General features: G+C 46.1%; 1 protein-coding gene and 1 long non-coding RNA gene across 5 annotated transcripts in view; one reads left to right on the top strand and one right to left on the bottom strand.

Annotated features, from left to right (window-relative positions):
- Positions 1-26,584, bottom strand: part of LOC135385555 (dopamine D2-like receptor) — an 844,468-nt gene that overhangs the window by 55,765 nt on the left and 762,119 nt on the right. The window lies entirely within an intron of this gene.
- Positions 21,132-26,176, top strand: LOC135383706 (uncharacterized). Of its 2 annotated transcripts, XR_010420020.1 has the most exons (3): positions 21,132-21,219; positions 24,956-25,178; positions 26,144-26,176. It is a non-coding gene; the product is annotated as an uncharacterized LOC135383706 (long non-coding RNA). The 2 variants fall into 2 exon arrangements; XR_010420019.1 differs by lacking the exon at positions 26,144-26,176 and having other exon boundaries at positions 24,956-26,125.

The raw sequence follows: 26,584 nt of genomic DNA, 5'->3' as shown, positions 1-26,584 counted from the left end.
GATACCAGTTGAATGAGAAGGTAAGCGTTCAGGTTGGGCCATTTGTGGAGAACTTGGTTCAGTGATGCTTCGCCGTGAACGTGGAATGACGCATCAAAAACTACACAAACAAACAACAAAGTTTATTGTGAGAGGATGAAAACTAGACGAACCTTAGTCGTCACTGCTTGCTTACCTATTACAGCGTGATGCGGAAGGGAATAAACGTTTTCTTGTGCGTGCTAATCGTCATGTACATGCTGTGCACGACCTTCAAGAAAAGTAATTAAAGATTGTGTCGTTGCACTGCTTCATGAGTTCTGAGTGATCGCGAAGGCGGCGATACTTCGGTTGCCAGCTAGTGTCCCAAAGTAGGAGTACTTGATACGAAGTTGTACCTGATACTGATTCCCTATTTTTGTGACGTGCTCTTCAAACTGCTCCGTGGCAGGATGCGCATATTTCAGATTGGAGGGTCATCGGTGATTCCGACAGCGTCTAGTCTCCACATTTCCGCGGGAATGACATAAGATTCGGCTGGTGTACATGCTAATGAGAGTGCTGTGACCACTGATGAGCATGCTGGAGTGGAGTGGGCGTACGAGCCCTGAATCAACCATCCAAAGCTTATTTAGAGTGTGGTGAGTCTGGGAGTCAGCCGTCGAATGTTGCCGGACACCATGGACCAATAAATGTGTGAGCCGAGAAGGTCACTAATGTCTGTATCGTCATGCACAGAGCTTTCAAGACCAAGTCTTCGAGGATGGCTGCGTCGAGTGTGTGGTTTGTGACTGAGCACACTTCGGGTACTTCAAACGCCTCCACCGCGATGGGAAGATGCGAGTACTGACTTGTTAAGCACAAGGCTACCCGATGACAACGGTACCTTGCAGGAGCTTTGCTACGGCCAAATCTGTACAAGGTGATGTCTTCCATTCTGAGTATGGGGCATTCAAGCTTTAAGGTTATGTCTCGACGAACACAAGTACGATGAATACGTGTATCGAAGAGTAAACGAAGAATATCATTGCCGTTGCGTCGGATTCACCAAGCTTGAGCAGTTTGTGAAAGGACCCGCGTGGCTGGTCCTATATGCACGTTGTCCAGTGTTTCTGACCATCAGAGTGTATGGGCGAACGGTCAAGATTACTGCGTTGGATCTCGCACAGCAATGAAAGATCATGTCCTCCGCAGGAGGAGCAGGTTAATGATGTGATCTGTATGAACGGCATTCCCGTGCAACGTGTTGTATTTCCCGCGTCTGAAGCAGCAGCGTTTGGACAGGAGGCGTGTGCGGTCTTCAGACGAGGAAACTGACGCGTGGCAATCTTGTATTGCGTGGGTGGTGCTATTGCACAATGGCCAACTTCGTGGTCGATGACTGGTAGGCCGTGGCGTTAAAGACAATGCTGTTGGAAGCCTTGACAAGGTGTGTTGCAGACGTCCCGCAGTTGCTGGATGATGACGGGGAGTTCCGGCGAGCAAGAACAGACTGGAAGCGCCGAACGGGACTCTTGTCATCCGCCATTCCTGTATCTCTGGCCATGTATTGTTGATCGAGCCGCTAACGACAGGGCTGCACGAGGGCCGTCGGAGCTGAGGCTACGAGGCTCGGACTCTGGCGACAATCTTCTCGGCTCTCAATGTCACTCCGAAGGAAAGTCATGTGGTCGGAGCAGGGCGTAGCCAGGAAAACATGCGGGGAGGGTGGGCCTTTACATAGGGAGTAGGGTTCCCCCCTCGATCCCCCCTCCCAAATGCATTATCAAAACTACGATTTCGGGAGTTTGTACCCCCAACGCCGCCCCTCACGCCAGGCTACGCCAGTGGGTCGGAGACTGTTTGTGTCCCCGCAGTCTGAATGTGCGCGCTTGCTTGGAGCGTCTGGAATGGGCTCCCCTCACTCGATTTGCCGTTGCCGAAATTGGACCGCGAGCTCCTCCGGAACACAGCGCATCAGGACACTGTGAAGTATAACGGCGAATCGGACTGGGAAACTCCGAGGCTCTGAAGGCAGAGGGTCCGGAACAGAATGGTTTCGTAGAGCTCTCGAAGTTTCCCAACGTCTTTGACGGTAGACACTGGATGCAGATCTATCAACGTGTCGATATCGGCGTCGACAAGAAGTCCCTGTCGAATAAATCGGCTTTTAAGGGTGGAGATGGCAATGTCGTAGATGCCTTTTAAAATGCCGATGCCTTCGATGGACCGTTTGGCTGGGCCAGTCAGGTAAGAAAGGAAGTCTTTGAAGTTTTCGATCTTCGGCAGCCCTACACATTCATGAATAGTAGTACTGAGGTGCTCGCGGTAGCCTTGCCACTCTTCCAACTTCCCAGAGAATGTCAGCACGTGCAGCTTCGGTAAGGCGATCGTTGTAATCGTTTGCATTCGTCCCATCCCTGTCGGATCGGTGGAACCGTCGTGAAAAGTAAATGTGTCCGGAGAATTCCGCGTAGCTGCACGGCGATACGGCAAGGCTGATCTCATCTTGATATTAGGAGATTGAGAGATCTATCGGGAGACCTCGATCTGTGAGAAACTCGTCTTCGAAGGCCTCGTCGTCGATGTCGTTCTGAATTACGGTGTCGAGGTCCTTCAGTTGCTGAGACTCAGCTTCGAGCAGGTGAACGGTATCGTCAATTTTGCCGAGTGCCGCATCGCCGGTTTGCTGAATGCTTTCCAGTTTGGCTATGAGCCGAGTAACTGAAGCGCATACGATTTCACGGGCCTTCTGCGGGCGATTCACCGATGTAGGCGAAGGCGAGGCAGACCCATAATGAAACAAGGTGTTCGTTCGAGCTCAGGGGAGCGGGGTAGTCCCGAGGTTCGGCTCCAAATAACGTTACGTAAGGAAGGGAAACTCAGAAACCGATTGCCGAACTAACTGGCTCGTAGTGTCTCGCTTCCTTTCCCATGCACTCATTGGTATCTGCTACCTCCTTTATTTACAACACCTCGTTCGTAAAAACATGGACACACATCCACTCGGGCCCATCCTCTCTTCCATTTTCTTCCATGCACGCTCACATTCACATAGAGAAGAACAAGCTGAGCCAGGCCGACGACATATACGTTTAAAAGTGCGCTTTCAATCATCATGCCCTCATTCGTTCCCGAAAAGCAATGGGGCAGTGCACCGCCACAACGGCGGTGAATCTGGCTCATCATCATCCAACGTGGGTGTGTGAGACAGGCGGCATGTTAGGTAGCAACGTAGCTTGAACTTTTACGTAGTAATGTTGTCACGTCGTAAACGGCGGTGAATTGCCCCATCATCATCCAACGTCTATGTGTGTGTGCGTCATAAACTGCCGTCCCGCAGGTCATTGCTTGGGCGTTGGTGAGGCTTAAATGTCCTATTTGTCTTAATTGTTGGTTCAGACTCTGCAATTTATGTGCTAGCACAAATGCCGCCTGCCTCGGTTGGTTCGTCTGGGTGTGAATGTGAGCATGCATTGAAGAAAATTTAAGAGATATCCGTGTCTTCATAATCGAGGTCGTGATGTCGGCTTAGTGTGATTGATAGCATACTTGACCGGCAATCAGAAAGGTGAGAGTTCGAGGTCTGACACCGGTACTCGCTGACTTTTTTAAACCGCTGTCTCTGAAACCATTATCAATCCATGATAAAAACACCTTCCTCTTCGCCCAATATAGTCATATTTCATACACAACATTTGACGGTCATGTGACAAAATGGTTCTTATGGTTGTCTAAAGTTGTCCGTCTCTCTAGTAAACGTTCAGCTGCGTTTGAGGCTTTGCTGTGTGTGTCTCTTCTCGTTGTCTCTAGCCTCGGGGTTTTGCTGCAATGAATACTATTCACAAGCTCGCTTGCTATTTAGCAATTCTTTCATTGACATAAGTAAAATGAACGATGTGGTCGGCGGACGCCGTCTGCAACATGAGGGAACACATAATGGCTTGCGGTGGTCCAGAATCACTTAGTGAACCATAGCCGAAGAACTACGAGAGGCGTAGAAAGATTGCACTAGCTGCCTAGAAGGAAGTCCTGCGGCTTAGTGCCCTCAAGGCACAGCGACCAGCTGGCACACAACTGTGCAACAATACATTGCTATCATGTATCAACAACAATATCAGCAACATCATACGTGCTCTCTTGTATCTTGTTCACTTCGAATAAGAAGAATAAACAAAAACTGTTCCAGCTGCAGATTATTTCGAGACGTCCCCATAGAAATCGATAGCCATAAGACAGAGTGCGTATTGATCGTGTCGATTACGAATGTACATCTTTAACTAAGTATTGCTTACTACAGTTCACATACCCTCTGGCCCAGACAGGAGTGCACCAAAAACGAACAAATCAGCTTTGATCTGACTTTTTTTTCTGCAAGAGACGATTAGCGTAGACCTTATGTAGGAAACAAGAAAAGTTCTCTACTGTGTACAAACCAGAGAGGATGACGCACATTACACGCAGAATACACTCTCTCCAGAAAAGGAGCACTCGCCAACATTCTTGTTCCTTTGCCCTTACCGGCCTTGTTTTTTATACGCCCCCAAAAGCCCTGCGAAATTTCTACTGGATTTCGACGACAATACGCAGACACAGAGAACATAAGAAGTGACCATGACAACGGCTTCGTGGGAAGTGGCAATCGGAGGACCACATTAATGTTCATGAGCCAGGAGATGAAAGGAGGGAGGTCAGGATATCGCCCAAGGAACCTCTGTGAACAGCTAATATCGGGACAGATGTGGTCGATCGATACAAGTGGCTCGTTAATAACTCCAAAGTTGGCGGACCCTCCGGGGGGATAAACACGGCAAACTTTGTATTTTGCCTGACGCAATTGCTTGTAACGGTTGTGGTACTTTCCACAGTACATTTTCAACTTAGCACCAGGAATACTGGTACGGCAGAGACGCGCATTTTAAGCTTGGCTGTTTTTTTTTTTAATAATGTGTGTGTAGATGCACGCTAACAACAATAATGTATTCAAGACATGTACGACTGTACTGCAGTCATCGAAAATGTCTGAACCGAAGAAACAAAAATACTTAAACGACTGTACACAACAATGGAACAATCTCGTCGATGAATTATCTTAATCTTGTAATTTGTCATACCCTTTCTGATAGTTACGTGCAGCTCACATATCCACTGTAGTGCCCCCAATTAGACAGTGTCCCAAGACATACAAGACCATATTCTCACTCCGCCTTCGGGAGTCTCTAGACCTTAGTGTGCTTAGAGGGCTCTCTTTCGGCCGCATTCTCGCTCCATCCGCAGGGCTCCCTGCAGCCTAGGGCGTTTCTAGGGGGCCTTACTTTCGGCTGTATTCTCGCTCCGTCCTCCGGAACCCCTAGGGCCTTGTGTAAGGAGACCTCTCTCTCGGCCGTGCTCTCGCTCCGCTCTCGCGGACCTCTAGCCCAGTGCTGCTTCGAGGGCGCTTCTCTTCGATTCTCGAAGCGCTCTCTACCGTAGGCCTTCTCTTGCCGTTCCTTAAATCCGCTCAATTGTACGGAGCGAGCTGCATGAAAGGGTGGATGACTGTGGTGACATTGTTCTTGATCGAGTGCCACATGATAGTATTGACTGAAGCATTCCTGTGGGCGGAGCGAGAATACTACGGACAGTCCTTTTACCCCGTTTCCTAAGAATAATTTTATTTTACTCCTCCTCATAATTCCCCTGTCTTATTATTCTTTCTCGTTTACATTTGTTACTGCTAAACCTGAAGTCAAAGAGGCTAACATACCAAATCTCGATATGTTCGCGATAGTTTTAAATGCAACTTCCGTTGTTGGCTTGTACGAAAACTTAAATGAACGTTCGGCTTAGATCTGTTTCGCCGATTCTAACGGGATGTTGTCGCATACAGAGGGGTTGAGGATGAACCGCAGTCAAACTACGAACGTTTGACGCCGCATAGGCTGTCAGACAAGAACTCTCCAAAATAGTACTGTTAAAATCCTTGCCGAAACACTGGAAACATACGTGCGTGAAAATCCAAGTGCTCTGCAAACAGCTACCGAAATAAGTGAAAGAACATAAGGCCATAAGTGCAGTGATGACGTTACATTCTAACCACCTGGAAGACATGCGTCAATGAACTAGGAGCCCAGAGCTGTGTATTCAAATTGAGCCTGGTCAATGGCAGGAGCCTAAGAAAGAGGCTCGACCTGTCAATCACAGTTGCGCGCCTCTCATTGATTTGCTTTTTACCACGGGGGCCGCCATGACACCTGACTGCCAGACAAAATGGCGACGAACACAAGCATGGTGAAGCAGGAATTTCGTGACAAAAATGTTTACAAACCACTCTGATTTTACGTAGATGTACACCCTCTTATAAGTTTCTCGCAAAATAGTTTCATCTTATGCTCCGCTATCTATAACCGAAAATAGCGTTTTGTCGTCGCCGTTAGGCCTACTGAACACGGTGGTCACACCGAAATAACAGAAAAAACGGCACTGTGCTGTACAATTTTGAATTTAACTACTCAGTTTTATGGATATAAACATTCTTGCCTTTTTTCATTCCTACAAGATCCATAGTCATGTTGTTTAATTTAAAAAGCCCAACCGACAACGAATCGAACCGATGTATACCAGCAGCGATGTGTACCAGCAGCTGGTTTTGCCGGCAGCGGAACAACGACGGATGGCGGATGGCAGATGGCCGTTCTAGACGCGCCTTGCGTTGTCTAGGTTTCGTCCATCAAATTGACACAAACATCCACTAGTTTTGCAAATCGCAAGAAGTATCCGTTTCAATCGTATCCAATCCACATGCGACCCAAAATGGCGCGTCCCATGTAGGATATGGATGACAGATAGTGAGGATATAGGTTGATTTATATAATACCCCGTATTTCCAGACGTCATTGGTCAGAGAGCTGAAAAAATGGGCGGAGCTTCAGGTATAGGCAGGTCCCATCAATGATCATACTCCCTTGTAGTATATGGCTCTGTAGGAGCCAGGCCTACAGCGCTTCCTGGTGCCTGTGGCTCTATTGCTTCAATGACGACGGCATTTATTAAACTTTCCAGATAAACGTACGAACATGCGCATATAACCTCGGAGGTAACTCATTAATCCATTTCCCCGTATTACCGCCAGCAACAACGGGGTAGAGTATCGCCCCTGGCGATGAAACTCCCCAATTATCATCATCAAAACAAATGTGTTGTCGTTGTTAACCTCCGAGGCTGGCAACGGCGGAAACCTGACTCTGAACGAACATCCAGAAGCACGTGTGAAGCATTAGGCATGGAGCACATCCAGAAGCAAGGAGTCACATTTCTTCGTAACCACGATCGGGGAAGTTTTGAAGCAGAAAAAAAATCTCGGAGATCTGTGCGGACGCCCACAAACTATGAAACAAACTTGAGGAGCTCAAATATACAGGATGACCACAGCAGATACAGCTGAACATGAGTGAAGAAAAACGGTGCTGCAGCAGTTGCAATAAACTCATCACGTTTCTCTCTGTGAACTCTAGGAAGTGAAGTGTTGTGCACAAGTGAAAACTGACTTTGCCCACATCAAAGCCCAGTCAGTCAGATGTACACCTCACACACAACAAACTATGGGATAAGGTAATGAGAAAATATACGACAAATCATTGCGTGTCATCGCTAGTAATTACTTCCGCACGTCACCGGAAAGCGTAAAGCTGTCACAGTGCCCCATTTGCCCAAGCAGACAGTGAGGTACCTAGAAGCATACCGGAAAAGGCATAATTGAAGCATAAGCTGAAGATTTAATAGTCTCAACATAGTCTCAACACACGGCGCACTCCGAAAGGATCAATATAGATAATTAAAATGTTGTGCAGATGAGGCCGCTACGACAGCTTTGATATGATTGAAACATGATACAAACGAGATATCATATCCAGAGGAAAGCCATCGACAAGAACATGGAGGTAAACGATCTGCGCACGGCCCTCACCGTCCCTCTAGATGATTCTTGATTGACTTATTGGGAAAATAAAAATATGGAGATAAACGATTCTACAATTGGCGACCGACACGACCATTTCAGTCGAAGGCAACGGCAACTGTAATCATTGTATAGAAGTGGATATTCCACCGTCGATTCAGCACACATCAATTCCGACAGGTTCGTCGGGCGACAGCTTTCGATTTCTCTACAAATACACATAAAAATAGTGCTACTTTTTCCTGGTGTACGTGTGGTAGAGCGGGGGGGGGGGATATGTTTATTAAGAAAAAAAGTAAGGAAAGGCCAGCCAGACGGAGAGCATTTTACTTCATCCTAGTGGGCTCCAATACTGCGAAGCAGCAAGTCGTACGTTTATAGCTTGTGTGCGATGCTTCCGATTAAAAAATACTGAATTGGACCATAGAAGGGTATGAAGGGTAGAAAATCCAGCGAACCGGTAAGGAAATCTGAAGGGAAGTGCCTCTGGACGAGAGCCGCCGTTATTTCGAACAGAGACTGAGTTCTTGTTCTGGGTACCGTCCTCTTCATTGGCATGGTATTTAAAGGGTTAGAAATGACGTGTTAAGGGTCCATGCGTATTGTGGGTCAACAGCCCAGAGGGTGGAAACGGTCCATTCAGTTTTTTACGACACAGGTGAACAGACTGCGTCCGTAAGCAGCTTTGTTACAATGTGGAAGGGGATTACGGGAATGAATAAATTACAGTAATACTTTTGAAATTTCAGGCTTCGTGGAAGCCAATACAGTCTGTGTAGAAGCTGCTTCACGAAGTACATAACGAAGGACTAGTGCTCCTTCCTCCCTTCTTTGATATTATATACACAAGGAAAAATAGGTGTGCCCCACTCTTTTGCCAGTGTGAAATCTTTTTCACTGGGATCAAGCTTGCACAGCGTAATGTCAACTGGGTTTTCCCGAAGTGTAAAACTTATAAGTAGGCCTATATGTAAGCCTGTAAAGGGATAAGAACTACTCCGGCGGGTAAAAGTAACAACATATATTTTTTTAATGATAATGATGATTGCATTCGAGTTGTGTGAGTGCCTACCCAGTACGTCCGCACTGCATAGGGCGACAACTGCATCCAGGTTCACAAGTTGGATACGTACACCAAAAAAGAAAACTATAACCATACTGCTGGCACGAAAAATGATTCGTTTAGAACTCCAGAATGCAGAACCTCAGTTTATGTGCGTGTGCTTCAAATGTAGTTCCGTATCGGACCGGTATACGGAACGAGGGAGAGATCGGGGGGAGCGAGATCGAGGGAGAGATCGGGACCGATACGACCGTGTTTTTTTAACGACAGAAGAGTAACACGAAGATATATTTTGACCTCAAACAGGAACTAATAACGCATGAAATTAAACAAGAATGAGCGTCGTATGTTGTGTGAAACGTATAGAAGTTAAATTTTATCGCCGGTTTCTTCAAGATGATCCGCCTTGGTTACCGAGGTTCTCAGAACCCAACCGGCTGCACAGTCTCATGCCCGCACCGCCTAGTGCGTGCCGGGGGGGGGGGGGGGAGCAGGCGCCCCAGACCCCCAAATTTGTGAAACCCAAATTTTAACCTAAACCCAGACCTAACCTTACCTAACCTTACCTAACCCAACCCCACGACCTTACGCTTTGCTAGATGGCAACCTCCGAATCCGAAGTGCTTCAGATGGTATTGTTCAAATGTATATCAAAAACACTTTAGACCACACAATTTTATAATTCCTATATTTTTCGATTCAGTATCTGACCTTCTTTCACTATACTTCTTTCACAATATTTACCTTTCAAACAGTTTCACTGATTTTTAAAACCGAGTGGTCCCGATTCGGAACTAACACTCTGTATTTCTCCTCTTCAGCTTAGGAACACCTGCGCATAAGGAAATGAAACTTGTGCAGTTTCTTCAATTAGACAGTAACTTGAACGTATAACTTTTCACTCCTATTTGAGACACTACACTTGTCGCCCTACTCTATTTTAAGCTGATTCGACGGGTGTTTAAAAACTGAGGAACTCCGACTACTTCTTTCGATCACTTGATGCAGTTATGAATTAGTCATTCAGCGGGTTGTAACAAGAAGAGTTGATGCGCACGTGCAATTGCTGAAATTCAATGCACGGTCGCATGGCATGCACAACGTAAGGAAGCATACACCTGTTCGTGCACACTATTTCTTGCTCTCTTCTGGCGCCCACGACGTATTTGCTAATAAAGAAGTCCTCTCAACTGCGGGCTCGAAGGAGAACGGAAGCCAGCCTGCTTTTAACACGAAAGCTACATGGAGCAATACTGCACACGTGCGTTATGCACTGCGACTATATTTATTCCTCAGAAGACGCCTTTCGGATGATGGAACGCAACGTGACTCTGGGAGGCCCCTAAGTAAAGACGGAGACCTAAGTCAGGTCATGACGAAAGAACAGGAAATATCCTCGGTGTAATGGAAGAGAGTCTGACTTTTTGTAAGAGATATGTCCGCCTATCGCTCTGCAGCGGTTTCACGTGAAACCTCTGCAGAGCGATAGGCGGACGTATGTAATGTTCCATGACCATTGGGGTAGGGTACCGCACCACCGCGGTGAAACACCCCATGTCATGACCAGTACCTACGTGTTGTTGTTGTTGTTCAGTAATGCCTCCTCTGCATATACATATTCGTGATCTATTTGTGGTCACTACACGAAAAATGCGTGTCTTCGGCATGCACACGCATTTCGTCCACAAACGCTTTCACTTTTCCGATTGGTGGTGAGCCGATGTTCCTGCTAAGTCATCTGTAGTAAGGAGCCACTTGTTCTAGAAAGCGTCTTGAGCACCTAATATTCGGAATTGGATTTCTATAATCAGTTTGTAACAGGGAATAGCATTTCTCCCTCTGCACATTCGAAGCGCTTATTTCTTGTACTGTAGAGATAACGACAAGTTGAAGATCGGGCTCCTGGAGCCCGATCTTCCAATAATCTCAATGGAACTCTTGATCTGCTGATACTGTTATTCCTTGGATTTCGGATGAGGAAGCACGAGACAGGGAATGGGAAGTTCGTATGTTTGTACACTTTGCGTAGACATTGCTCCCTAATAGTTCGGGGCATTACCACTTTACGAACAGACGAACAGGTTACGAACAGATGTGACGTGGAATAGACCCGTAGGACGCTTGACTCAGGTAGAACTATTTAAGCACTTCACTGCAGGTATGAAGGAAACAAAATGCAGAAGTACTCCGAGCCCGCACAGCTCGCAGTGCTGCATTCCAACAACAAGGTTCCACAAAAGCTGTTTTACCAACGCAATTCGAGCATTAGTAAAATAATAATTACGCTTCTGAGCTTCATGATCGGTGGCAAAAGTCTGGTCTGTAGTTGCTTTGTCGGAATGTCGAAGAATGATAAAGGTAAGAGGTTATGGCGGTGTGATATACGCAAGCAGGAATAATTAATAAAAGGAGAGTTATTCTTTTATGTGACGTAGTTAACATACTACATCAGACGCACTGCCCACCCAGCGATGTAAACAGGTACTGATAAGCTTCGCTGTACTGGCGCGCCGTAATGTTGCCTTATCTGGTACTGACTTTATGCGTGCTTACTCTTCGCTCTCTTGTTCTGTTGTATTTGTGTGTGTGTTATAAGGGAGTTCACCTCATAATTATTGACATGATCACTAGATATCTGTTGACAGTTTTTTTACACGAAACATGTTTCGCAACAACAACCGAAAAGAGGTTGCTGTTGTCGGCAGCTATGTACAGAGACGATGAACTTTTTTATTGTCATCGTTTTTTTTTTTTTCGTACGGTTCTGTACAGAGTGCTTCGAACTAGCATCAGGACGTCAGCTTTCAAAGCTTTGTATTCTTTGTGCGCTCGGGAAAAGTTACAGAAAGAAAACTGCTTATTGGTCTCCCGCTAAAGACCTGGCTATCATTGGCTCTAGTGGGTCAACAGGCGGGTTCTCGGTCAATAAAAGACGCCCAAGGTAAAGCACACAGAGGGTACTACCCGCAGGTGTTTTCTAAAATTAATTTTCTCCAAGAGCCTTTGTGTACGCGCTGTGCAGTCAAGCGGACTCGAAGAACAAAAAAAAAAAAAAATGAGCGAGACCGAGACAAACAAACGTTGCAGCACAGGGCGACTTTTTCCTTAGTAGAATTCGCTCCCGCAGCATTGAAGTTATCAACAGTGCAGCTTCACTGTAGAACTTTAAAGTGAACCGTGTGCGCTTTGTGTTGCTGTTTGCTTTCGCGGAATTTATGTACATTCAGTCATCTAAAAGTTGAAAGATTGATCACATCACGCCTGATCCATCATGTCCATTCCATTACATTAATTAGCCTGCTGAGGATGTAACGTGTACGATTCTGGCGTTTTTTTTTCGTTAAGCACTCTATGCCACTGCACATACTCATGTTGCACGAATGCTTCTGTCAGACGTGTACTTCTAAATGCAGGACGACATCAGCCTTATGTATATGTAGGCTAAGAACTAGCCTAAACAGCCACAACAAGATTTGTTATTGCTTTGCAAGCAAAAACGTACCAGTCTCTTGAGATTTTAATCTTTTTAAAAACATTTGGTTGGTATCTCACGTGAATAGAATATTTGAACAAAAGGTGCCGTAAACAACGTTCGCGAGTGATCATAGAGCACACCATGTGCGACATTCCCAGTACTTTACCCTGCGTACCACAGAGCCCATATCCGTAAAGTAGGCTTCGCCTTATTCGGTGTTCTAATGCTGCAAAGTAACCTTTACAGTTGCGAGTGCTAGTGCTGCGAGTGTGGTCCTTAACTATGTTTTGTCATACGGGATATTGAAAGCACGTCGTAGAGGAAGCACTGAGCATGCGAAGTATATCTATAAACCAGTTCACACACATGTCCTACATGGCGTCAGAAATCACCAGTGTGTCGAGGGGAAAGTTCCATCGAAAAATGATGGATGGAGACAGCGAGACCACTTCACTGACAGCTTCCGTTACAAATTCCATCATGATGACACGTGCCCTGCCTCCGCGAAGAGCACTGGATACGGCAGCCAATATCTGGCAAGCGTTTGGAAGAAGTGGATAACCACGCTATTCTATAACCACGCTATAGTGGATTGCCACGCTATTCGCGATGGCGACGCCATCAACTTAGCAACCGAATAAGGTACAAAGCAGTTACATCCAGTATTTGCGTAGGAGATGGAGGTAGGAAGATTAATTATACGTTTCGGTTTGAAAATCAAGTAGACCATAACAAGTTGGAAATGTTGCAAGCTTAGTTTGCAACTTATGTGAGGCCTTTCATCACGTACAACGCATGTGTTATTGCGATATTTCCTTTTTAGCAAAGCGGGCGACTGATGACTGGCTCACGGAGGATTTGAAAGTGTTAGTGCGCGATTGGGAATATGGTGATCTCAAGGAGTGCATGCTAAGGAGGAGAATAATATCCGAGAAATATGACGAGCAACTGCAGCAGACATCGATCACTGGGAACCCTACGTTCGGGAATGTTGTGAATCGTGCCGCACGAAGGCCCGTTCACGTGCGCAAATCAACGAAATAAGCAACGACGCAAACATAGGAAGTTTTAGTGAGTTGGGAAGTTTAGTGAGTTTTCGCATGAACGAAACGGCCGATTCGAGTGTCGCGCATGCGCATTACGAATCGGTGCGCGAGTCGTTGGGCACGCGGTTTCGTACGAACGACCCACTGGGGCTTGATCGTTTCGTTGTATTCGGCGAGCACGACAGATTGACATCGCGAAGCAAGATGGCGGCTGTTTACAGTAGCGAAGCTGCAGTGGGACTGGGAGATGTTTACTGTTGCCGACGGTGTATATCCTCTGCGGTAAGTTGTTGGATGTAATATATGACGTATTCATTAGAGCGACCAGTTGTGGCGCCAGAACATGTAGTTCGTGTTAGAAAGTTTGTGTGTATATGCAAGGCGCATTAAAGCTATGGAAAGTTCTCGTCCCTGTGTTGTTCTCTTTTGGTTAACTGTCGATAGAGGCCCACACACGGGTGATTAACCTTTTGAAGCAAAACTGCGTCCTACATCATCCTGACACACTAACATGAGATCCTGTCTTCCAACTTTGCCGGCGTCTGCTTGACAACACGTTGACAACAAGGTGACCGACGTAGTTCGCTTCAACGACAGCCTTCAACAAAGAGAAAAAAGTCTCAAGTACACCGCGCTATGTCATATATACTACAGAAGAAAATATGCGAATGATCCACCACGATCCAATTGCTATTCAAACCCATTTGGAATACATTTGGAGATGAACGATTTGTCCGATTTGCTAAAAGTATATGTAGTTCGCTTCCCATTCGCTTTCCGAGTCGGCAGAATTGGTCGTTTTGTTCAGACACAGACGACTCGCTAAAACTCCCTAATAGTGAGTTTTAGTGTATCGTACGCTATCACCTTTGCGTACGTAAGGAATAGCATGATGTCTCTGCGCACTGCGCGAATCTCTCTTTATATTTTGCGCTTGCGCGGAACTACCAACGAGCATTTACGAACGCAAAGGCGATAGCGTACGATGAAGTAAAACTCTCTAATATCTCACCACACTGCGGCTATAACTACGCTACAGAAAAACAGCGTTCACACTATCAGAAATGCGGCTATTGGATCACAGTGCCGGTCGGTGGCCTGCCATAAGGTCGTTTCTCACCAGATAACCGATGTAGTAGTTCTTTCGTACGCTTGAGAACTCTGAAATCGAGGCGCGCGCGTGGATGATCTCGCCTCGTGTCACATGGTTCACTTTCGGATTTCGCGCGCGTTCTTTCTTAGCAGGACACACACAAGGCGTACGCTGTAGGCAACAATTGCGACGGGTGTTTCTCGACACGCTCTGCAGTTTTTCATATCACATCTCGGCCCTAAGACGAATAATTACAAAGCTAGCAAGTTACTTGCGCTAAATTAACTAATTATCCACAATGAAAAAAAAACAGGCGATTAGAACGCGCCTCTGCAACAAAATCAGTGCGATCTCCATATTTTACTTCTTCAGACAATCAATTGTATGGGAACCGATGGGGCATCACGGATATTTCTTTTTGTTTGTTTGTGTGTGTGTGTGTGTGTGTTTGTGCATTCGGGTGGATAACATGTTTTGTCAATAAGATGAAACATAATTTGGCCTACAAAGAAAGTCGCCGTGGTTCTCTATCTACGAGAGTTTACGATAATGGAAGGTGACGGTAATCACAAAAGTAGAAGGAACAACTGCGTGGTCGAATTTAATGGCAGTCATCCTCGAACCCAACAACATGCAAATATATACTGATACACTTGAGTGAACAAGACTTTCATGAGAAGACACTATCCGATGGTGATCTCAGATGATCTTGCATCGAACGTTGAGGACCTAGCTTGCTTTCGACGCTGGATGCTGCATCATGATACGGGCAAATACCGCGACACGGGGCGAAATCTAATTTTTGCACCATCAGCACACCGTATGGGCGGTATATCATGTTCAATAGAATGCCTTTTGGTGCATGCAAAGCGCCAGAAGTTTCTCAGCGAATCCTGCGGGAAGTGCTTCACGGTATGGCAGGTGAACAAGCTTCAGTGTTGTACCAGTTACCGAAGTAAAGTAACGTGGTACCGATATTCGTTACACAAGCAAAAAATAGCGAAATACCGAAAGACGTTTCTTAAAGTAACGAAATACCGTTACCATCACTCATCAAAAGGAATGTGATACTTTATCCGCTATTTTTGTTGTAATTAGAAATGTTGTTTATATGTGTATTGTATTCGAACATGTTTGCTATAGCAGGCCATGGTCTATCCATTGTGTATCCATATGCGTGGTGGAGTTGTACAAGTAGCAATACGAAAAGTGATGGTGGGGATACATATGTGGTAATGCTACACGACCAAGGAGACCAACGTGGCATTTGGGATATCTAGAGTGTGACTCAGCGCGATGCGGCTGCTTTAGCTACAGCATCTGGAGTATACTGCCAAGGTCAGCACCATGACGGAATCCATAAATGAGCATCACATTGTCCCCAATCAAAGTTGAGGGATAATTCTCAGAGTCACTAAATAGGAAACTTGTTTAGTGACTGTATCTAGTGTTTCTATAAAGCAGTGGTGCACTTGTTGAGATATAATTACGGAGCATGTGGGCGCATGTACAGCCCTACTGTGCATGCGCGTAGTGGTCATTCCCTACAGCTTTCAGCAAAGCAATCGAACATTTGTGGAGTATATAGTCACACTGACAGAACGCGTGCGAGCGTGTACGGACTTTTTGTAAACGGAGGGGCGTCTCAGCGACACTGTTTAAAGGTAAGAAATGTGCGCGGTGAAAAAGACGTCGGCTGGGTATAACAGTGCCGGTATCGCGCTTTCACACATTTGTAACTGAAATACTTCCGCTGCCAAATTAAAAAGTTAGTGCTCTACTATACAAAAAAAAAAAAATTATTACCGTGACGCTGCTCCGTACAACACTGACAAGTTGTCAAGTTCGACATCTAGTATGGGCAGCTGCAAAAGAAAAACACGACGAGGACCTTAGGAATGTTCCGCAGACTTGCGGAGTAATCAGTATGAACTTGAAACCCAAGAGATGTCAGTTTAGAAAGACTCGCGCTTGCTTCCCACTGTCAGGTACTTTCCCAGTTCCCCAGGACGTATGAAATACGTCGAGTAGGCACTACTGACATCGCTCATCATGGTTACGGGTAGCCCGATAAGTGATATTTTCCGGGCCCGGGGGAGGATCGAACACGTGACAGGGGGAGTGCGTTCTTTAACTCCGAGAGCGAAAAGTCACTATCCATGTCAGGATCAGTGATGGCTGGACTAGCTTCAATCTGTTCCGTCAAATAGGCCATATGGCACATGAAAGCCGATGAACACGCTGCCACGGAATGTGTGCCAATGGTCTGACACAAAGCGAGAGCCACATCACCCTCTGGCTTAGAAGAGAATAACGTTAGAGCACCTAGCGGGTTGCGGTCTGGTGTCGGCTCTCTTAAACTTCTTGCCACGCGCCATACTTTCGCAGGACTATCGAAAGGCGACAGCGTTTCGCAGAACCGCCTCCAACCTTTTCGATCAACAGACGCCAGTTCCTGAGTTACTAACCTGTTCATACGGCGAGCCTCCACCACACCCTCCAACAGCCCAGACCAACGCGGAACAGACAAGAGTAATAGCCACCACTGAAATTTAATACCAGCCAGCAGTGCATGTTTCTGTTTCCCTTTTCAGTGATGGAGGAAAGTGTAATAAATTCCGAAGGATAGACTCCCCATGTAAATAAGAAGTACATGGGGGAGGAGGATTTTCTCGTTTCCCTCTCCCAAATGCACTACGAAAGGTATGATTTCGATACCCCAGAAACCCCTCCACCTGACTACGCCACTGGCTGGAATCCATTCAGAAAGGCATTGCTGTTGCGTTTCTGCTTTCGCCGGCATTACCCTAATTGGTCGACGGTCGCCGCGAAAGTGCTGCGCAGGCTGGTGACTTTCAAGCGCGCTCCCTTTGAGCTCCGTTGTCTTCCGGCAGCGCTAAAACGCAGCTGCCTCAGCACAATGCCGGCGTAAGAAGATGCGAGCGCCCATTTGCGTTCTCATTGATATACCACTAAATGAGGGAAAATGCAAATAAGTTTGTGGGGGACAGCGCGGCTGGCAGAAACATTTCAGGGTTATGCTGGTAGACTTCAATTTCATTTGCACTAATGCCCGTTTGCAGTATGGTAGGTTTAGTTGATTCTACGTTATTTCTTTTTTCATGCTGAGGGCGAGTTTTTTTGGAAGGTCACGTGTTGAGTGCGTTACAAGGGGCTACACGCCTGTCCCGTGTGTTCTTAGCTGATAGCCTGATAATGACGCATTTTCCGGGTTTAAGTACACGCTTCTCTGGCTATCATATGCCAATATTCACTAGGGAAACATCGAAACAACGACTGATGCGAAAGGTAGAGCGAATGAAAAAAGACGTATAACTAAGGGTCCTTTTTCTGCATATGTCTCTGGTGTTGAAAGACGAAAGAGTACTGTAAACAGCGATGATTAGTCGAGGCGAGCTCCATCAGGAACGACACAAACACCCAAGAAACAATGATATTCAAATAACTGAGGGAAAAATGACGCCGATTTCAGGATTTGGGCGTATAGAACCTCCGGCTTTCCGGTCAGGAAGCCTACTCAGTTAGATCACATCAGCTCCAGCCAGAACAATTCCAGTGCTTCATGGAACAAAATGGTAGGTAGGTTGCCACGAAATACATTGGCTTCACTCATGTCAACCAAGGTTTTTGGAAGGTAATTGCAGTCCTTGCTGCTGAGAGGGAAGACTGCGTGATTCATAGAATCTGAAACAGAATAACGTTGTAGCCTTATTTTTTGTTTCAGTTACAACAAACTACAACACAGACAACAAGGGAATCACGAGCATGGAAATGTCTTCGCTCACGTACAAATTACGGAAAGCAATCATTACCTCATGATGTTTCACTACTCTTTAATGGTTACATTTAAAAATTACATACATTTCTTTCTAATAGAGTACCCTGAACGTGCTCATGATGACACTGCCGATTTGACGTTCGCCATCCGCCGCACTAATGATATACCGCGTAACCTGTGTCAGCGAGAATATGACAGGTAAAAAAGGAATTGCCTACGTGCCTTTGCACTTGCTCTGATGACCTTCGCTCACGTGGTAAAGAAACGACGAGCAGAGATGCCGATAACTACTGACACGTGACTTTGCTTAGGGGGATGCCGTTTAGGTGGAGACTTTCTCGTACATATCGGCCCGCTTGCACGAACGGTCAAGAAATTCCTCAGTGGCAACCACGGTAATCTTGGAAGTACTGAGGACTCTAGCCCGTGACCGAAACGGCGTCAAAGCTACTGAGGACATCACAGATGAATCTTCTCAACGTTCGTTCCCCCCCTCCCCCAAGCGTCCCATGATCTTTATTCTTCCAATCTTCATGAATTCATCTTACTCATTACGTGACAGGTGCGACATCACGAACTTTTCCTGGTTCTTCTATATGTATACATATCTTGGCTCAACAGAACGACAGTGGAAAGAGTGGTACGAGAAGCAAAGAACAGCAGTCCTGCTGTGAAGCTACGTCCATATCAATTACCGCGAGACTATAGGTACAAAGGGGAACCACGAACGCCCAGACACTCTGCTTTTTGCCTTTTTACGTTTATCAGTTAAGCAAACAAGCAAAGTTCACTTATCAGAACAATAAACAGAAGGCTCGCTAATGCATATAATGCCGAACATCGTCGTTTGGCTAACCTGGGAGAAGAGGCCTCTAGGGCAACATGCCTTTTTTCTCCCTATCTCTCTTCATATTAGCGCCGCTGTCGCATGTGTCCCTCGCAATGTCATATAACGGAGGTCAACGACATAGCGACATGTGAGAAGATTATAAAATTTTGGCTGCAATGGGATAGCTGATGGATGTCGGAGTCAACGGTACAGGCACTGCGATTATGCGGCACACGTCCACGGAAGTTGAGTGCGCAACTGTATTTCTCAAAAACCAGTATGAATCAAAAATAGGCTTTGCAGAAGAAACCATATAAACACGTCGTGTATGATGCATAACCTCTTCTTTGTACTTGTGCTGTTCAGGACGAGATATGTGACCTCTATTTACATGATAGATGAGCTGGCAGTCGACGACGAATGAAGATGTTGCAGGGAAATAGCAGAAATATTACATTCATATTAAGTGCTTCTCCGTCCTGTCTCAGTTGGCACAAAAGGAAACTTGGCTCACAGAAGTTTGTAATGGCGAGCTTAAGCCAATGTGAGATTTAGAGCGTGACGATGAAGGATGAAACATCTTTCAGTTGACTAATGAGCCTATTTTAAATGATGCTAACGCAAAAGATGACTGAGGGCGTCCGTTAGGCACAGCTATTGCCAGCAAATCCAGCATATCGCGCGACGTTAACAGCGCCATATTTAAATACGTTCCAAAAGCCGGTAGTAGACATAATAAGCAAAAAAGAAAACACACACACATCGATTTAACGCAACGAAAGTAACAAATTCAATTGACGTTTCGTCTCCCGCACGTGTGACATCATCAGAGCTAGCCTTAGTGGCAGAATGAGGATACAGCAACCTGTTTTTTTATTTAACGAGGCCCATGTAGACGTCCGCAAGAGGGCCGCGGTTTACATTGCATGCTGTTTTCTCACGCAAGATGTACCATGATTCCGGGAACATTCGAGGTCCCCATCTTTGTTCCTGGGCCAGTGTATCCGCATTTTCGAATTCGAACGTGTGACCTGTTTCCCAACAATGCTGGAATCATGGCGTCACTACATCCTACACTGGCTACATCCGGCGTCAGAGCCCCACCCTTTCGTCACTGACCAAATTTCTTACTCTTACTCATTTTCACTGGTCTGCCTAGCGCTCGACAAGAAGCCTGTGGACATGCCTACGTGTTCCGTAACGGGAATTATACCAAATACACATTCATTATTTTTGCTTTAAACCTGGTGGAAATGACCACGCTGCGCTCAACAAAAGAGTTGAGGTGAACGAATAGAGGTCAAGTCATTGACAGTGCGCTCTGGATTCCACTGCTAAGCTGAAGTGTCGCACTGGGTCGCGCTCACATATTCTGTGGTACTGCAACTTCGGACAGGTTTCCTTGGTCATTGGACTCCACGGTACGTTTGGGTTTGACACTAACGTAATTGTCATATTGATCTATGTCATGTGCCGGAGAGACCACGGCCTGCTCATGCACGCATACTCACGCTCACTCACTTCCCGCTCAGCTCTCCGTTTGCTCACTCATGCTCATGTGCTCACTCATGCGTGAGTGAGCATGAATAAGCATGCTAATGAGTGAGTTTTGCCGAGGAACGAAGTTCTTAGTTTTTGTAATAAATACGTACATACAACGTATGCGTGAAAAATATGTGTAATATGTATGCGAATTACCAAGTAAAGATAGGTTTCATGTCGTTCACGGTTGTGTGCGAGAGCACCCGACGACGGTGGTAAACAGTTGGTGTAATTTTATTGTCCCCTTTCAACGAGCACACCTTACAGATCTCATTAAACACAGGATCAGTGCGGTAGCACGAGCAGTTAGAATAATAACGAACAGCTTAGACGAGTGTGCGCCCCGTGGGGATTTACTATACAGTATCTATCGTTGGTAGCGTGTGCGGATAGTCTGCGACGTGCTCCATCCAAGCAGCGCGAAGGGGCGTCAACAGATGCCGGCGTGCCGCTGCAAAGCTTCCGCCTATTAGCCCTGGTGAGTCTTATTTGCTGTGCAGCTTAGAGTAAAAAAAAATACGACAGAAATGGTGTATCGTTGAAATGCGATAGCATTTATGAGCTCATCGCGGGCATTTTCCGTCGCCAGGTTTTCGTCTCCGCAACGAACTCATAAGTGATATCGCATTTAAACGAGACTGCGCAAGAATTTCTTTCGTAATTACTTGTGCAGACATTAAACACCGTCTTGTAGTACGTATTTTTACGAAACTGATCGAAAGTGCGTTGAAGCTCCTTTTTAACGTCTATGTACCTTAACGTGTGTCAAGCTCTCAGGGCTGGTTTCGTATAGGTGCTTCTCAGGAGACTTGTTTGAAGATGCCACGAAAGATTGCATTGGAAATGTAATGTACGGTGACGGTGACGTGATAAAGAAAGAAAAACGGGGTTGCGAGTCGCGACCAAGTCGAACTGGCTACCCAAGGATGCTTACAGACAGATGAACGAGTTAAACTGCTGGAGCTCAACATGTATAGTTCAAACGTGACGTATGATCTCGATACATTTACATTGGTATCTTGTGCTCCAACGTGCGGGACTTCTCACACTTGTATTACCTTGCCCTTGTATTACCCATCTCAAACTTGTCTCCACTGCTGCTATGAAATCAGTTATCGGCTGTGCATGTCTTTCCAGTGACAATTTCCCAATAATGATCTGATCCTACCAACACCCATATGTGATCGTCCTGCAATTATTTTTCTTCCCCAAGACCTCGCTTAACTTTGTCTGGCAGGCAAGCATGTCTTCTCGCCTCTTACTGATAATGATAATTCTTGGTTTTCTGTAGAGAGACAACTATGATCATGACGCGACGTACGACATAGTGGTCGCTCTGGGGACTGATTTCGCCCACCTGAGGCTTCTGTAACGTATTCCCAAATCTCAGCATACGGCACACCATACCGGCTCCCACGCGGAAGACGGCATGTCTAAGTAATATGTACCCTGCTACCAGGTTGCTGGCGTCGTCGACAAGATTTGAACCCGCAGCTTGGGGATCAGTACGCGGCAACACGCTATACCAACTGATCCTCCGAGGCCGGTTCTAGTATTTTGCACAAACGCGCTGCCCGTTGCCTCCCTCGCACGCCGTTGTCGCTACGCCTTGGCATGCTTGCGCTGGAGAAGTTCCTTCCCCGACAACTGCTTGCGCTTGCGTGGTATGGTTGCGACATGTGAAGGACTGTTTAATAATAATAATAATAATTGGGTGTTACGTCGCGAGACAACTGAGATCATGAGCGACGCCACAGCGGTCGGTCTGTGGATTGCTTTTGCCCACCTGAGGGTTCTTTAACGTGTGATGAAAGCTCATCACACGGCACCCCGTATTTAACGTCCCTCGCGGAAGACGGCGTGTCTAAGCAACTTGTACCCTGCCACCAAGTTGCTGGCATCCTTGGCCGGGTTCGAACCCGCGATCTCGGGATCACAAGGCGAACACGCTACCGACTGAGCCACCGCGGCCTGAAGGACTGTTGATAGTTGGGGTAGTTGGTAACGTGTCATTGTAGATAGTATGCAGCAAAAGGACAGGGACACACAAAGAGGAAGAGACAACACGATGACTGCAAACTCACAACTGAACGTTGTTCTCCTCTGTGAATAAATCTTCATTTGTGAGTTTGCAGTCATCGTGTTGTGTCTTCCTCTCTGTGTGTCCCTGTCCTTTTGCTGCATACTATCTACGATGATGATGATTGGAGTTTTAATGGCGCATTAACTACATAGGTCACAATGCATACTATCTACAATGACACCTGGAGGAACCTTTTCACATGGCAGTTCCAATATAAAGTAGTAGTGGATGAGGCAATTAAACATAGAAGGACAGACACAACGCAGGCCGCACAAAGCCCAATTATATACTTCAACTGCCATCATTCAATCAAGGTTCTAATATAGGCGCAACGGAACACGTCATGTCCGAGCCGCGACCAGTAGAGGCACCGCTTACTGACAAAATGGTGTTGAGTCGTGTGTTGTGTGTCGTCCCTCTGTATGCCCAGACACAGGCTTTTACATTATGGCGGCACTGCTTATGTGGTTACATGCCCCTCCCCTTCACCAAAACATTGTAGGGTTCGCTGTCGCAAAAAAAAAAAAGAGTAGTAGAAATGAGGATTACAATCCCTGGGACACACATTAGCACAAAAAGCACGAGCGCAGCGCGCAATTCTAGCGCGCAAAAGAGCTTATAATCTCGCAGGTCTGGAAGAGTCCTCCCCTGGGCTGCTAGTCTCGTCGGCCGCCCATTGATCAGGCTCGTGCCTTTTGCTTCATTTCTATCTTTTTGCAGGTGTACTTTGATGTCATCTGTTCCGCGTTACAAGCGGAGCAGTCGACTGGTCGCCTTGCTCTCGCCCCGTAACACACGATTCTCGACAGCCATGTATTCGGCTGACATTACGCAACACACCAGAAGGGGCTGGGAGAGATCATCGCCGCTGCGCGCACTCTTGTAAACTATTGCTCTCAGGAAATGCGCGCTTACCAAAGGAAATATTTTGCGTGGCGTGAGAATACCTCGATTGGCATGATTCGTTCTGGCTGCTCGTAAGGCAACAAGTGGACGTAAATCGCTTACTGTATAAAACACCGTCGACTATGTGTTTATCTATAGACAACCGAGATAGCAATACAAGAGCATGACAGAAAATTTGAGGGCGATTAATGTAATTAATGCGATGACAATGTGTGAGCATTATACATTCGTCTTCTAATTGCTTCTCATACAGAATGCATACCTAGTCCACCGCTCCACATAGACATTACAGACATGGCATATATGACGTTCGAACCTACACCTTCCGGATTACCGGAACTGGATGTGTGTGTGTGTGTGAGAAAACATGTAAGAGTGAAAGTGGAATGAGTGAGGGAGTGGATGTGATTTGTCCCTTTACATGACGCAACCTTGGAAGGCACTCGGGAGTCGTGTTAGTTTAGCTCACTTGGTAGATCCCTTGACCGCTAATCCAGAAGATGTGGGTTCAAGTCCTAAGTCAAGTCCAAGTGTGGGGATGTCACTGACCTTTTCAGTGACTTCCTTTCCTTCTTCGTGCATTAAAAGTGTCGGCTGTAAGAAGTCGAAAAATTTAAGGAATTCCAATGTTCCCAAGGGAAAACAAGATTTCCGTCGTTTTTTATTACAGCTTTATTTGATAGCTTTATGGGGCCTACCAACATCGACAGCCGCTAGGTGCAGTTTCGGAAGGAGACGCTGATGTTGATGTTTAGGGGAAAAAAAGGGACAGCAGAAGCTATGAAGCTACCGCATTCAATGTACAGTTCAAGAATGCACAAATATGCAGCCGATTTTTACTATAAATCTCCGTTTGCGTTCTTCGATGTTGGTTGTTATCCCATCATTAGAATCATGAAGCTTCGCGGCCTCGTGTGGCACACTTGAGTGCTTGGTAACACACAACTGTCATGACGTACTAGATTACATGTGATGATGCGCGAGACATTCCACACAAATTTTACGTCTTTCTGTGGTTCCGTTTTTTCAGCGCAACAAAAATAAGTTGGCATTTGAATCTCATATTAACAAAACTGCTATGTTACTGATTCGAGACAGATTAGCGTAGTTAAAATTTCAGGTCGATGGAAACATGAACAATAGATACTGCAATTACTTATGCGTCACATTTATGACATTGAAAGGCGAGTAAGGCAAATGGTTTGGCTCCCCTATAAACCCACAGTTTCCTGGCGGTTCCGGTGCGGCGGACCGTGGACAACGACGAGGATGGACACACGCATGGAGCACCCGCTCCTGAGTTCTACCGGCACCGTCCTAGTGTGAGGCCATGAACACATGCCCGTTGGGACATTCCATCACCACCGGTCAGGACTCGTGTGGAGGAAGACCATCTCCTCTACAGCGGAAGGCCCCGTAGCGAGGCTCTGTCACAGCGATCGCTGTCGGTAGGATAGTATACGTACTTGGAACATAAAATTGCAGGTCTACACACTGTAAAAAAAAAAATTAGTAAGTTTACTCACCAGTGGCTGCTAGCTCTGTTGCCTGCGTATGTGCCGTAACCTAGTTATTGCAAAAAAAATCGTTTGGAGTGCACACTGCACAACTTCCATAAGCGCAAAGAATGTCACTCACTTTAAAGTGAGATTAAACTGCGAAAGCCCAACCTGTACTGTGCAGGGTGAACTCCGAACGGATTTTGTGCAGCATATAGGCTACGGCCCCATATGCCGGCAACAGAGTTAGCGGTCACTTGTGCAGTAAAATTACGGACATTTTCTTACAGTGCAGTATCTCGCTACACTCCGGTTGCAGGAGTGAACCAGTTTAAGTTCATTCATTAGCAGTAAATAATAATGATATGCAAAGTTGTTAGCTAGCTTATACGTATAAGTACATACCCCTAGATAACCTAAATACGCATAATAATTGAACAACTATAGCTGAGGGGATGTACAGAATGAAGAAAAATAGGTCTACCGTAACTCAACAACCATGTGTGAATGTCCAAAAGATTCCACACTTATTTTGCCGTCAGCACGCACCGCGGTCACATTCCGCGTATGCAAGTCCCGTAGTTTGTAATAGTAGTAGCCTGTTTGTTTTTCTTCTTCAAGAATGCGTGCTCATGACTGTTTTGGATAGTATTGCCAGCTACGAACTGCACGTTTGCAGCGGCGAAATCGACAGAAGAAAGGTCTACCTCCTTCACGGTTGATTAGGATTCACTGTGCAGTAAGACTCATAGGTGCATGCAGGACTCTTGTTCCTGCTTCTTCGACGTATACCCACTTAGAGGGGGAACCTGCATTGTATTTGTTGCGAACGTACCAGTTAGTTTGAATATAATACGTGTTGTGCCATGTTCGAGTTAATAAAATTATTTCATTTACTTTCCGTATTCTTTTAGGTATCAAGAAGGACGGAGCCCTTGTGGGTTGTGGTAATGTAGTTCCTTTCTGTGGAGCGTGGAGCGTAACAGACGTAGGATATGACTAGACACTTGCCTCTTGCGCATAATAATCGCACGCGATTTACACTCCCTGCAATTTCCCCGTATAGAATGAACTACAATCGATTCCCTCCTAGGCCCTGCGCAGTGCATGTTGTCATATACAAAACAGCTTGCAATCCCTCAGAATATGCTCTGCATCTTCTCTCACACCAGGATTTGCACACTTCAGAAAGCCCACACCAATCATGCACAGAAATGTATGCCCTAATCCAAGGTTCAGTCGGAAGTAGTGCTACGATATGTCTAGGTACATAAGAAGGAATCCTCTATTCGCTCCGAGATCGAACGGTGTCGGCGCGCTGCGGAGAACAGAGAACTATCACAGTGTGGACGCGT

The sequence above is a fragment of the Ornithodoros turicata genome, chromosome 2 (genome assembly GCF_037126465.1).
Source record: "Ornithodoros turicata isolate Travis chromosome 2, ASM3712646v1, whole genome shotgun sequence".
Taxonomy (NCBI): domain Eukaryota; kingdom Metazoa; phylum Arthropoda; class Arachnida; order Ixodida; family Argasidae; genus Ornithodoros; species Ornithodoros turicata.
The sequence above is the reverse complement of the archived record's forward strand: the minus strand, read 5'-3'. Positions and strand labels throughout refer to the sequence as shown.